Here is a 12,324-nt window from a genome sequence, read left to right as displayed (position 1 = left end):
TTTGTGATCCATCATGCACCTGCGGCTGAGTTTGTCCGCCCTGGCATTCAGGGAACCTGCCAGGTGTTGAACCACGAGGGATATGTCCTGATGTTCCAGCCATGTCCAGAGGCGGAGGGTCTCCTGACATAGGGCCAACGACCCCACCCCGCCTTGTTTGTTGCAGTACCACAAGGCGGTGGTGTTGTCGTGAACACCTGCACTACTCTTCCCCGAACAGAGAGAAGGAATGCTTTAAGTGCAAGACGAATCGCCCGAAGCTCCAGTAGGTTGTTGTGGAGCCCGAACTCCGCTGGAGACCAGAGGCCTCTGATCTCCACCTCCCCCATGTGGCCACCCCATCCCAGCAGTGATGCATTGGTCAACACTGTGAACTATGGTTGAGGAAGAGAGAGGGATCTGCCGTCGACCAAATCCTGGTTCGTTAGCCACCACTACAATTGATGTGCAGTGCCCTCCGAGATCTGGACGCAATCAGACAGGTTCCCTTGATGTTGTGCCCACTGGAACTTCGGGTCCCACTGCAGAGCCCGCATATCCCACCTGGCATGGCCCAGCAGCAGGATGCAGGAAGCCATCAGACCCAGTAGCATGAGGGTCGTTGTGACCGAAACCAGGGATAGAGGCTGACAGATCGGATCATAACCTGAATATCCCGTACTCGCTGTTCGGGAGGATAGGCCCAATACTGTGTTGTGTCCAGAACCGCCCCGATGAATAGGAGCTTCTGAGAGGGAGTCAGGTGTGACTTCGGCACGTTGATGGAAAACCCCAGCGAATGCAGGAGGTCGGCCGTAGTCTGGAGGTGGGAGAGACAGCCTGGGGCAAGCCCGCCTTCAACAGCCAGTCATCGAGTTAGGGGAAGACTGGAACCCCTGATCTGTGCAGATGAGCTGCGACCACCGGCATCACTTTCGTGAACACCCGAGGGGCGCTGGAAAGGCCAAAGGGGAGCACGGTAAACTGAAAGTGCTCGTGGCCTACCGTGAACGGCAGGTAACGACGGTGGGCCGGCAGGACGGGGATGTGAAAGTAAGCGTCCTGCAAGTCCAACGCTACCATCCAGTATCCAGGGACGAGGACAGCCAGGACCTGAGCGAGCGTCAACATTTTTAACTTCACCTTCCGGAGCAAGAGGTTGATGTTCCTGAGATCCAAGATAGGACGCAGGCCTTTGACCTTCTTGGGCACCAGAAAGTAGTGGGAATAACAACCACTTCCTACTTCTGGGACAGGAACGCACTTGATGGCTCCCTTGGCCAAGTGTGCTGAAACTTCCTGTTGGAAAAGGGCCAGATGATCCTCCGACATGCGATGGTACTGAGGTGGCATGGATGGAGGAGTAGTCTCGAAGGGGAGGGAGTAGCCCCTTCGGACTATTCGCAAAACCCACCTGTCCGATGTGATGGTGCGCCAGTTGGGGAGGTGATGGCACATCCTGCCGCCCACTGGCGTTTGGTGGCCCTGAAAGGTTGGACTAGGAGGGTTTGGAGGCTGCTGCGAGGGGGGGGGGTTGGTGGACTGGCCCGCCCGCTGGCCCCCAGAACCACGGTGCTGGTTTCCACATCTCTGGCCGCACAGAGGTTGAACAGCTTGCACCGGCCTTTGGCTCTGGGCGGGACGTAGCAGGGCACCCCTTCCGTAGCCAAGGAAGGGGCGAAAGGTAGACAGCGCAGGGCGGGTGGTGGAGAGGCCCAAGGACCTGGCCGTAGCTCGAGAGTCCCTAAAGCACTCCAGCGCGTTGTCTGCCTTGCTGCTGAAAAGGTGACGGCCATCAAAGGGCATGTCAATAAGAGTGGATTGGACATCCCCTGAAAAACCAGGCGACCTCAACCAGGAATAGCATCGAAGGGCTACCGACGTGGAAATCGTCCTGCCTAGTGAGTCGGCGGTATCCAGCCCACAGCGAATGGTAAACTTTGCTGCGTCTCTCCCTTCAGCAACTGCTCGAGACAGCACGTCCCGGGCCTCCTTCGGGCACTGAGGCAGCACTTGCGTAACCGTATCCCACACAGAGTGAGTGTGCCGGCCCAACAGACATGCTGTGTTTACCGACTGCAGTCCCGAGCTGGAGGAAGTAAAAATCTTCTTCCCAAGATGGTTCAGCTTTTTGGATTCCCTATTAGGTGGAGCGGTAGGGAATGCACCCTTGGAGGTGGAGGCTTGGACCACCAAGCTTTCAGGGGTGGGGTGTTGGGAGAGGAAAGTGGGATCTCCCGGGGCCGGGCGTTGGCGTTGGGCAATCATCCTGGCCACAGGAACCCCTGTGTTGGGCCTGGACCAGGTGCCCAACAGGATGTCCATGAGGGCTTCATTAAACGGTAGCAGGGGCTCCGTAGAGGTGCCTGCTGGTTGAAGCACCTCTGTCGGGGGGTTAGTCCTGACTGCCATCATAGGTAGCTCGAGGTGGAGAGCCTCAGCCGCCCTACACAACACCACTGCGTATGACGCTCCCTCCTCCATAGCCACAGTTGGAGGAGACAACATGCCACGGTCTGGGGAGGTTTCCAGACTACTGGCTTCCCACAGTTCCTCCCTCCAGTCCGGTTCATAACCTAATTGGTCGGTTAAAGGGTCCCCAGACCCAACCCAGTTCTAATCACCCTCCTCTGGCTGCCAATCTGGTCTCAAAGAGCCAGGGTAAAAAAGGGGCACAAAAGTACCCATCGGTGCGGGGTCCGTCGTTGGTTGACGCCAGTCCGGTTCCGTGTCTACCTCGAGGTTGAGGCCAGGGTCAATGTTGGCTGGGTCCACAGCCGACACCGGCTGCAGAAGTGGTGCTGGTGGAATCGGCGCCGGGAGGGGGAGGTTGGGGGTAACAAAGCGATCCTGCTGCGCCAAGGCCAAAGCCTCCGGCGTAAAGGGCCAGGGCCCCCAGATGAGTCTGCGGGGCCCAAAGGCGCACCGGCGGAGTCGGGCTGCCCAAAGATGGCGTGCATTGCTTCGTAAAACTGACAAAGCTGGGCAGGGGTAGCTCCAGGTCCCTGAAAGGGGAGAAACCCGGAGCCGACCCCTCGGGCTCGGCACGCGGAGCCGTGGCAGGGGCACCACCTGCATTCCTCGTCACGTCCGCTGACGGACAGGTAGAGGTCGAAGAGCGACGATGCTTCTTCAATTTCGACTTACCTGAGTGTGAAGACTAGGACGAATAATGGTGGTGGCTCTGTGACCGGTCCCTCGACCTCCTATGCGACCGGGACCTCGAGCGGCACGTAGCCGACTGCCAGGCCTCGAGAAGCTTTCGGGACCACTCCCGCAAAGACTTCGGGTTCATGGTCCGGCAGTTGGAGCACGACTTGGGGTCGTGGTAGCGCTCCAGACAGAATAGGCACACGTGGTGCGGATCCGTCACCGACATCAGTCAGCTACAGGAACCGCAAGCCTTGAAGGCGCTTATCCCTAGTGCACCAGGAGTCGATGGACTCAAAAAACGACGTCGACAAAAGTTGAGAAAAAGTCAGTCAAAAAGTGACTGGGGGTATCGCTCGCTCCGGATCTGGGCTTGCTGGCGCAGAAAAAGAAAGACCTGTTGTCAGCGCGCGAGGGTGGTGTCTGCGTAGCTACCACAACGTCATCCCGGCAACCACACTGCCAACGACGAACGTGGAGCTGACAGACGCCACCTTCAGACGCGCAGGGGTACTACTGACGAAAAACTTTCCGGATCCAGTCTGACGCCTGGGGGTAATTCTAAGGTAAGGAATCTATAACTAACTGTTTCATAGGATCACCACCTCAAACTTATCTTTTAGTCAAATTGGTTGTCTTAGAGACTTCCAGGGTACCTCAACACGCGGAGGATCTAAAAGAAGTGAAAAGGTGGATTTTTGCACTATTACCGCTGGGCGTCGGGCAATCAGTATACACTACCCGTGGGTTTGATATAGGGTGTAATTCGGAACTTTGGTGAAAAAAGGCATAGCTTGTGTCTGGCAACGAAGGTTATTCCTTTTTCGACACAAAGCGCTGTTTTCTTTATCTACCAAGCTGATAGTGACAGACTATCTGGTTCACTTAGCTCTGTGTGGTACACGGAGCATCCCCTCTTTTCAGGCAGTAGATGCTAGGAGGGTGTTAAGGTTTTTTGGACAAAGTAATCTTTTTTTATGTCAACCTTTCTCTTTTACTCTCAGTTTTTTCCATTTGATGCATATATTGATATTGCGGTGCGGTGCGGTTATATTTTGCAATATGTTGCATGTCCTAATGTTAAGTAAGTCTATGTTTGTGAAATAATTACAATTTTTTCCCAGACCTGAATTTAACGTTTGCTAGTTTACTGCTACAAATCAACTTATACTGCTCTGAAACAACAATTGCATTCTGTTACCGGTTGCACAAGTTACTTACTTGAGTAACGATATATCTGTAAGAGACATTAGTTAGTGATAGATTCCGTACCGTAGAATATACCCCGGCATCAGACTGGATCCAGAAAGTTTTCGTCCGCAGTACCCCTGCACGTCGGTAGGCTTCGTCGTACGGTTCCGCGTACGTTGTGGCGCCGAGAACTGACGCACCCACATGTCAGTTCTGTACACAAGCGCAGAGCCATGCCAGAGACAGACTACTGGTGCAATAGAACCAGGGCCCTGAAAGGGATGACCTGAACCCTAGAGAACAGTTCGCAGAATGGGGAGAATGGGCGGGCGGTAAGGAATCTATCACTAACTAATGTCTCTTACAGATATATCGTTACACAAGTAAGTAACTTGTGCATCTCAAAGAGACACGTTAGTGATAGATTCCTTACCTTAGAATACATACCCAAGCAATACCAACCCCCGGTGTTGGGTCTGCGAAGTGAGATTACACCAGAAAGTCACAGAGAACCGAATGGCCAAAGACCTCCGGACCTAACTGTCAAGGCAATAGTGCTTTGGTGAAAGTATGCAGCGAGGCCCATGTGACCACCTGACAGATGTCGTACAGTGGAACACCAAGTCCCAATGCTGTAGTAGCTGCTGTCGCCCTGGTAGAATGAGCGCCCAGTCAAAAAAAATTGCCAGAGAGTAACAGGTTTTAATGCACAAGACAACCGATCGGGAGATAGTGCGCTTGTGCACTGCCCACGTAGCCAACAAAGAGCTGGCCATCCACCTGGAACTGTTGTGTGCGGTTGAGATAGAATGAAAGCACACATTTTGGGTCCAGACGGTGGAGCCTGTTTTCCTCCCTTGAAGGATGCAGAAAGAAAGTGGGCAGAGTGACAGTTTGCCCGATATGAAAGGCAGTGACTACTTTCGGGAGGAAGGAGGGACGTGGTCGAAGCACAACCTTGTCCGGATGAATCGCCAGGAAAGGAGGTTTACAGGGAAGAGCCTGGAGCTCACTCACATGCCTTGCGGAGGTGATGGCTACCAGGAAGACAGTTGTACGAGTTACTTACCTTCGGTAACGATGAATCTGGTAGAGACGATTCTAGCCGCAGATTCCTTCATGTAGAATTATCCCCAGGCATGAGACTGGATCTGCAACTTTTTGCCACAGCATCCATGCGCGCCGGGGCGACATCACGTGACTCCGCCCAGCCGTCGTCCGCGTACGTGACGTCAGCGAGGTCACATAAGACCCGCCCCGGCGCGCCCACATCAGTTTTCTTCGGAGAACTTTTCCGCACCACAACGCGGAATCACCAGTTAAAAAACTGTGGGAGCATGGGAACAGTGTGCGAAAAGCAGCAAAAGTGGAAAGAAACGGTGACTAACAACACCACCAGGGTAGTGCCAACACCGCAGAACCCAAGGGCAGGGAAAGAAGAAAGAAGAAGAACAAGCAGAAACATGTGCAGCCACCCTGCCCGCACATAGACAACCCCCCATCCCTGTGCCCCGAAGGGAAGAACAGGCATAAAAGTCATGGCACACGTAGGAAGCCCACCCCCCTCATCCTGAGCAAGGAAGGGGACCAGTCCCAAGACAGACAGGGACAACAAACCACCAAGCCACCCCAACCTAGAGGGCAACTACCCAAAAGGACAAGGGCAAGACATGGCCAGAGGACCCTCAAACCAGAGGACAGCAATGGAAGTAAGGGAGAGGAGGGAGGACAAGGATAGAAGCAATCCCCCTCCAAACCTGGAGTAGTCAGAGCAGCAGGGCACCAGGGCACAGAAACCCCATCCTCCAAAGAATCAAGGGAGGAATGAACCGCCCTCAGGCGGAGTCACCCGTCAAGAACAAGGAAGGCACTCACAGGAGATACAGCCCCCCACCGGGAGGCGAGTACCGAAGATCAACCCAAGGGTCCTCGCACAACAGGGGAGGAAGGGCGGACTGTGAAGGAATCTGCGGCTAGAATCGTCTCTACCAGATACATCGTTACTGAAGGTAAGTAACTCGTACATCTGATAGAGACTACTAGCCGCAGATTCCTTCACGTAGAATAGATACCCTAGCAATACCCCCTGGAAGGGTGGGTCTGTGAAAGGACCCTAACAGCCAAAGTAGAACAGAGGGCCCCACAGGGGACCAAATCTGTGGAGCAGGTAGAACCTTGCCCCACAAGCAGAACCCCACCGACCCCAAGGGGACGTAGGAGGGAAGGAAGGCTGTAGAGGCTTGTACACTCACAGCAGAGGAACCAAGGGCAAGGACGGAGAGGCCGAAGCACTCCACTCCCCCACAAGGCAACATAGCTTCCGCCGAATGTCATGACAGGAAGACGGAAGAAGAAGAGGAAACAAAGGAGAAGAAGGCAAGGCCATTCCAGATGGAGAGCAGCCTGGCAGCCAGAACAATGTCGGCAGTCAAGGCCAGAAGCAAGAAGAACAGCCCGAGGCCCCAGGATGACCAAGAAGGCAACGCCTGGCAAGGGAGAACACAAGGACATCCCAGACACAGAACGGAAGCAGGGAGAGGAAGAGAGGCTCGGGCCACCACCACGAGTGGCGGCGCACACGACCTCAGGAAGCAAAAGTAACCTACATAAACACCATGGAGAACATGTACCCGAAGGCGACCAGAACCCCCCAGCAGAGCACAAGCCATATGCCAGCTACCATAACCCCACATAAGGCACATGAAGTCCCAATATATGGGAACCCTGTTTGGAAGAACTTCTGCAGCAGATGAAGAAACAAAAGAACCACGGGGCAAAAAAAGCACCCCCGCTACAGGCTTGACAGCAGCCCAAGCAAAGCAGAAGGCCCAATCTCCAGGCCAAGTCTGCGCAACAACTTCTGCAGAACTCACACACAATAACAAAGGGGCCGTCCAGCAGCCAACAATGCCAAAGTCTCAAGGAGGACGTAAACGGCCAGAAAAACATACTCCACAACCATAACCGCCGGCCTAAGAAGGCTCAAAAGCAACCCTAACTCAGAAGTCACTGAGGAGGGGACGGAGGAGGAGGAGGAGGAGGAGGACAGAGCCCTGCCAAGAAGCTCTGGATGACGGAGTCGGCCAGGGCATGAAATAACAGACTGCCATCAAATGGGAGATCAATGAGCCTCTCCCGAATATTTTCGGGGAAGACGTCGTCCCGAAGCCAAGCATGGCGACGGAGGGCGACTGAGGAAGCCATGGCCTGTCCCAGCGCCTCCGAGACATCCAGAGCAGAGCGGAGAATAAACGCCGCAAGCTCCCGGCCATCCAATGCATGGTGCCGCAAATCCACCTGAGCAGACTCCTGGGACACTGCAGACCCCAGGAGGCCCTAGCCAGCACACACAAGGTGTTAAGGGCCCGCAGGGCTGCGCTGGTCGAGGCAAAAATGTTGCGTCCCCAAGTGACCAGTCAGTGGGCCTCTCTGGACGGCGGAGCCAACAGGGGTGGCAGGGAGGGAAAAGCAGTCCGCAGAAGGGGACTGGCGGCTGAGGGGTGAATGGACAGGCACGCCGGGTCACGCGGCGTCGGAAGGTGCCGATGCAGAAGATGCGGAGGCCCCGGGTCCCTGGAGGCAGGACGCCTCCAAGACCCTGTCAAGGCAGAAAGGAGCGAACCTTCAAAGGGAAGTAAGATTTCCCTCCCACCAGAGCCCTGGTGGAGGACCTCCAACAGATGATCCGCCGGAAAGTGAGCCACCGGGTCACCCATGCTTAGGATGCCCACAGCCGTGGACACCGCGTGAGCGAAAGTCGCACCCGCATCTGTAGGGCCCCGCGGTGGAGAAAGCAGCTCGTCTGTGGGCGACAGCTGCAAACTAAGGCAGCCGTCTCCAAGGCCAAGCGGGACGGGCAAGGGCCAGACCTAGAAGCCAGGAGGAGCCAAAGAATGACACAGGAAGGGCGGGGAGCCACCCTTCGACGCCGGTGAAAAGGACACCACACGGCGACCAGTCTCCGGGGAGGACGACACCAATATGCAGCCTGCCTCTGGAGAAGAAGGAGTGTCCGAAGACTCATCCGCGGTACGACCCCTGCGCGGATCCGTAGAGTCCGCTGCTTGAGGCGGGACACCGGTGCCATCCGGTGACGCTGGGCAAGGGACCTCCAAGTCACCCCGCACCGGAGACCGGAGTAGAGCTGGAGCCACATCGACCACGACCAGGAGCGGGACAAGGAGGGGCCACTGACCCCTGTGGCTCCACACGGTCCAGCTGCTGCCGGCGCCGTAGCGGTGTCACCTCGACCTTAGACAGGACCACCCTGCCAAGGGACCGAGAGGGGCTCGGTGATGCGACCCGAGCCCCGGCTCTCCCGCGAAACGACAGGGACACCTGCGGGGTTTTGCGGCGAGGCAGAGACACCATGGCCTGAAGGAGGTGCCCCAGAGGAGCCACACCCCAACAGTACGACATCCTCCAAGCCTGGATCCGACACAACTACAGTCAAACATCGCATTCAACCCACCGACCAACCCCTCCAACCCTGACGACGGTGCGCGCACCCTCAGACGATGGATGGACGACTGCGCCAACACCTTAGCCCCGCTGAAAAATCAAACCCTCAAAGACACTAGCAAGAGAGCCAACAGGTTCACCCCGGAACTCCTAGTGTCAAAGCGCACCTGCCGGAAGTTGGAGAACATATGGCACAGCGAGAAGTCACCGGGCAGCCCCGCAGCCCACAAAGACGCCATCCGCAACCACCACCACCTCATCAGGACCGCCAAGAGGACCTCCTTCAAAGACCGCCTCGACAACAACGCACACAACAAAAAGGAGCTCTTCAACATCGTGAAGGAACTCTACAACCCCAGCTCCAACGACATCCCGCCGTCGCAAGCACTGTGCGACTCCCTCGCCACCTTCTTCCACTGCAAGATAGCCGTCATCCACGATAGCTTCAACCCTCAGATGACCCTAACAAGCCCCAACACGCCGGAACCACCACACCCCACCGACCACGACCCCCTGACAACCTGGGCCAACGTGAGCATTGAAGACACAATCAAGACCATGGGCACAATCCACTCCGGCTCGCCATCTGACCCTCTTCCACATCACATCTTCAACAAAACCGGCAGCTCCATCACACCCCACCTGCGCAACATCATCAACCTCTCCTTCGAGACCGCAACCTTCCCTGAAAGCTGGAAACACGCCGAGATCAAAGCCCTACTGAAGAAACCCAAGGTGGACCCGAACGAACTCAAAAACCTCCGGCCCATCTCCCTTCTTCCGTTCCCAGCTAAGGTCATCAAGAAGATAGTCAACATCCAGCTCACCCGCTACCTCGAAGACAACAGCATCCTGGACCCCTCCCAGTCAGGATTCCGCAGCAACCACAGCAATGAGACCGCCCTCATCGCCGCCACAGACGACATTAGGATCCCACTGGACAACGGCGAGACGGCGGCCCTCATCCTTCTGGACCTCTCCGCCGCCTTCGACACCGTCTGCCACCGCACACGACTCCACGACGCAAGAATCCGAGACAAGGCCCTGGACTGGACCTCCTCCTTCCTCTCCGGCAGAGCCTAGAGAGTCCGCCTCCCCCCGTTCCGATCCGAAGCCCCCGAGATCATTTGCGGCGTCCCGCAGGGATCCTCCCTCAGCCCGACGCTGTTCAACATCTACATGGCGCCTCTCGCACGCATCGCTCGACACCACGACCTCAACATAATCTCTTACTCCGATGACATGCAACTGATCCTCTCCCTCACCAAGGACCCCCTCACCGCCAAATCCAACCTCCACCAGGGAATGAAGACCGTCGCCGACTGGATGGAGGATAGCCGCCATAAGCTGAACACAGACAAGACGGAGATCCTCATCCTCGGGCCCAACCCCTCAGCATGGGATGACTCCTGGTGGCCCGCGTCGCTGGGGACACCCCTCGAATCCACCAACCACGCACGCAACCTGGGAGTCATCCTCGACCCGAAACTCACCATGACCAAACAAGTCAATGCTGTCTTCTCCACCTGCTTCAACACCCTCCGTATGCTCCGCAAGATCTACAGATGGATCCCGACAGACACAAGGAAAACAGTCACCCAGGCCCTAGTCAGCAGCAGACTTGACTACGGAAACACCCTCTACGCCGGAGCCCCGACCAAGCTCATCAACAGACCGCAAAGAATCCAGAATGCCTCCGCACGCCTGATCCTCGACGTCCCGCGCCACGACCACATCACCCCCACCTGAGGAACCTGCACTGGCTCACTGTCGACAAAAGAATCTCCTTCAAGCTCCTGATCCACACACACAAGGCACTCCACAAGACCGGCCCAGCTTATCTCAACAGTCGACTCTCCTTCTACTTACCCAACAGGAAACTCCGCTCCGCAGACCTCTCCCTGGCTACCATACCACGCATCCGTAGAACCACAGCCGGAGGCAAATCCTTCTCCTACCGCGCCGCCAAGACCTCTAACACCCCCCCCCCCATCCTACGATAAACCCAAGACCTTCTAGCCTTCAGGAGACAACTCAAGACCTGGCTGTTCGACCAGTAGCAACAGCTTCCCCCCTCTCCCCTCCCTCAGCGCCTTGAAACCCTTGCGAGTATGTAGTACGCTTTACAAATTACTGATTGATTGACTCCTTCACGGACACCTACTATGAAAATCATGTCTTACCAACATCTTTACATGAAGACCTGTCGAACAAGTTACTTACCTTCGGTAATAATATATCTGTAAGAAACATTAGTTAGTTATAGATTCCTTACCTTAGAATTACCCCCAGGCGTCAGACTGGATCTGGAAAGTTTTTTCGTCAGCAGTACCTCTGTGCATCGGAAGGTGGCGTCGGTCGGCTCCGTGTCCGTCGTTGGCATCGAGGTCGTCGGGATGAAGTAGCGGTAGCTACTTAAACGCCGCCCACGCACGCTGAAGTCAGTTCTGTACACGACTTTCTGCGCCAGAAACGCAGAGCCATGCAAGACACTGACCACTGGTGCACAAAATTAGGGTCCTGAAAGGATGTCCTTAACCCTAGAAATCAGCTCACAGAACGGGGAGGATGGGTGGGCGGTAAGGAATATATAACTAACTAATGTTTCCTACAGATATATCGTTACCGAAGGTAAGTAACTTGTTCATCTTAAAGAAACCAGTTAGTTATAGATTCCTTACCTTAGAATAGATACCCCAGCAATACCGACCCCGGAGGTGGGTCTGCGAACCAAGATCACACCAGAAAATCCTGGAGAACAGACCGTCTCTCCGGACTTGGCTGTCCAGACCGTAGTGTGTCGTAAACGTGTGCAGTGATGCCCACGTAGCTGCCTGACAGATGTCATGTAGAGGAGCGCCTTGATCCCAAAGCAGTAGTGGCTGCTGTCGCCCTGGTGTAATGGGCGTGTAGCCCCACTGGAGGCTCCTTTTTAGCCAGAGAATAGCATGCTTTAATACACAAAACGGCCCATCGAGAAATGGTCCGCTTGTGTACGGCCGGACCTTTCTTGGCGCCCACGTAGCCAACAGAGTTGGTCATCCACCCGGAACTGTTTTGTGCGATCCAGATAGAAAGAAAGCGCACGTTTTGGGTCCAGACACTGGAGCCTCTCCTCCTTTTTCGAAGGATGCGGAGGCGGGAAGAAGGTGGGCACAGTGATGGTCTGACTGATGTGAAAGACAGTGATAACCTTGGGAAGGAAGGATGGACAAGTCCTGAGAACCACCTTGTCCGGATGGACAGACAGGAAGGGAGACTTGGAGGAAAGGGCCTGGAGCTCACTCACTCTTCTGGCAGATGGGATGACTACCAGGAATGCAGTTCTAAGCGTCAGAAGCCTCAAAGGACAGTTGTGAAGTGGCACAAAGGGAGTTCACACTAAAAAGTTTAAGACTAGATTCAAGTCCCACTGAGGCATAACGAAGGAAAGAGATGAATTATGCCTTTCAAGAAACGATTAACAACCTGGGACTTGAAAGGAGAAGGCTGTTCTGGAAGCCGAAGGAAGGCAGAGATGGCCGAAAGATAGCCCTTGATAGA

General features: G+C 55.4%; 1 protein-coding gene across 1 annotated transcript in view; it reads right to left on the bottom strand.

Moving 5' to 3' along the window:
• Window positions 1–12,324, bottom strand: part of ATG2A (autophagy related 2A) — a 2,561,659-nt gene that overhangs the window by 1,450,958 nt on the left and 1,098,377 nt on the right. The gene's annotated exons all lie outside the window — the stretch shown is intronic.

This window comes from Triturus cristatus, chromosome 9 (assembly GCF_964204655.1).
Source record: "Triturus cristatus chromosome 9, aTriCri1.1, whole genome shotgun sequence".
In the NCBI taxonomy this organism is placed as follows: Eukaryota; Metazoa; Chordata; class Amphibia; order Caudata; family Salamandridae; genus Triturus; species Triturus cristatus.
This window is presented reverse-complemented; position numbering and strand designations above follow the sequence as displayed.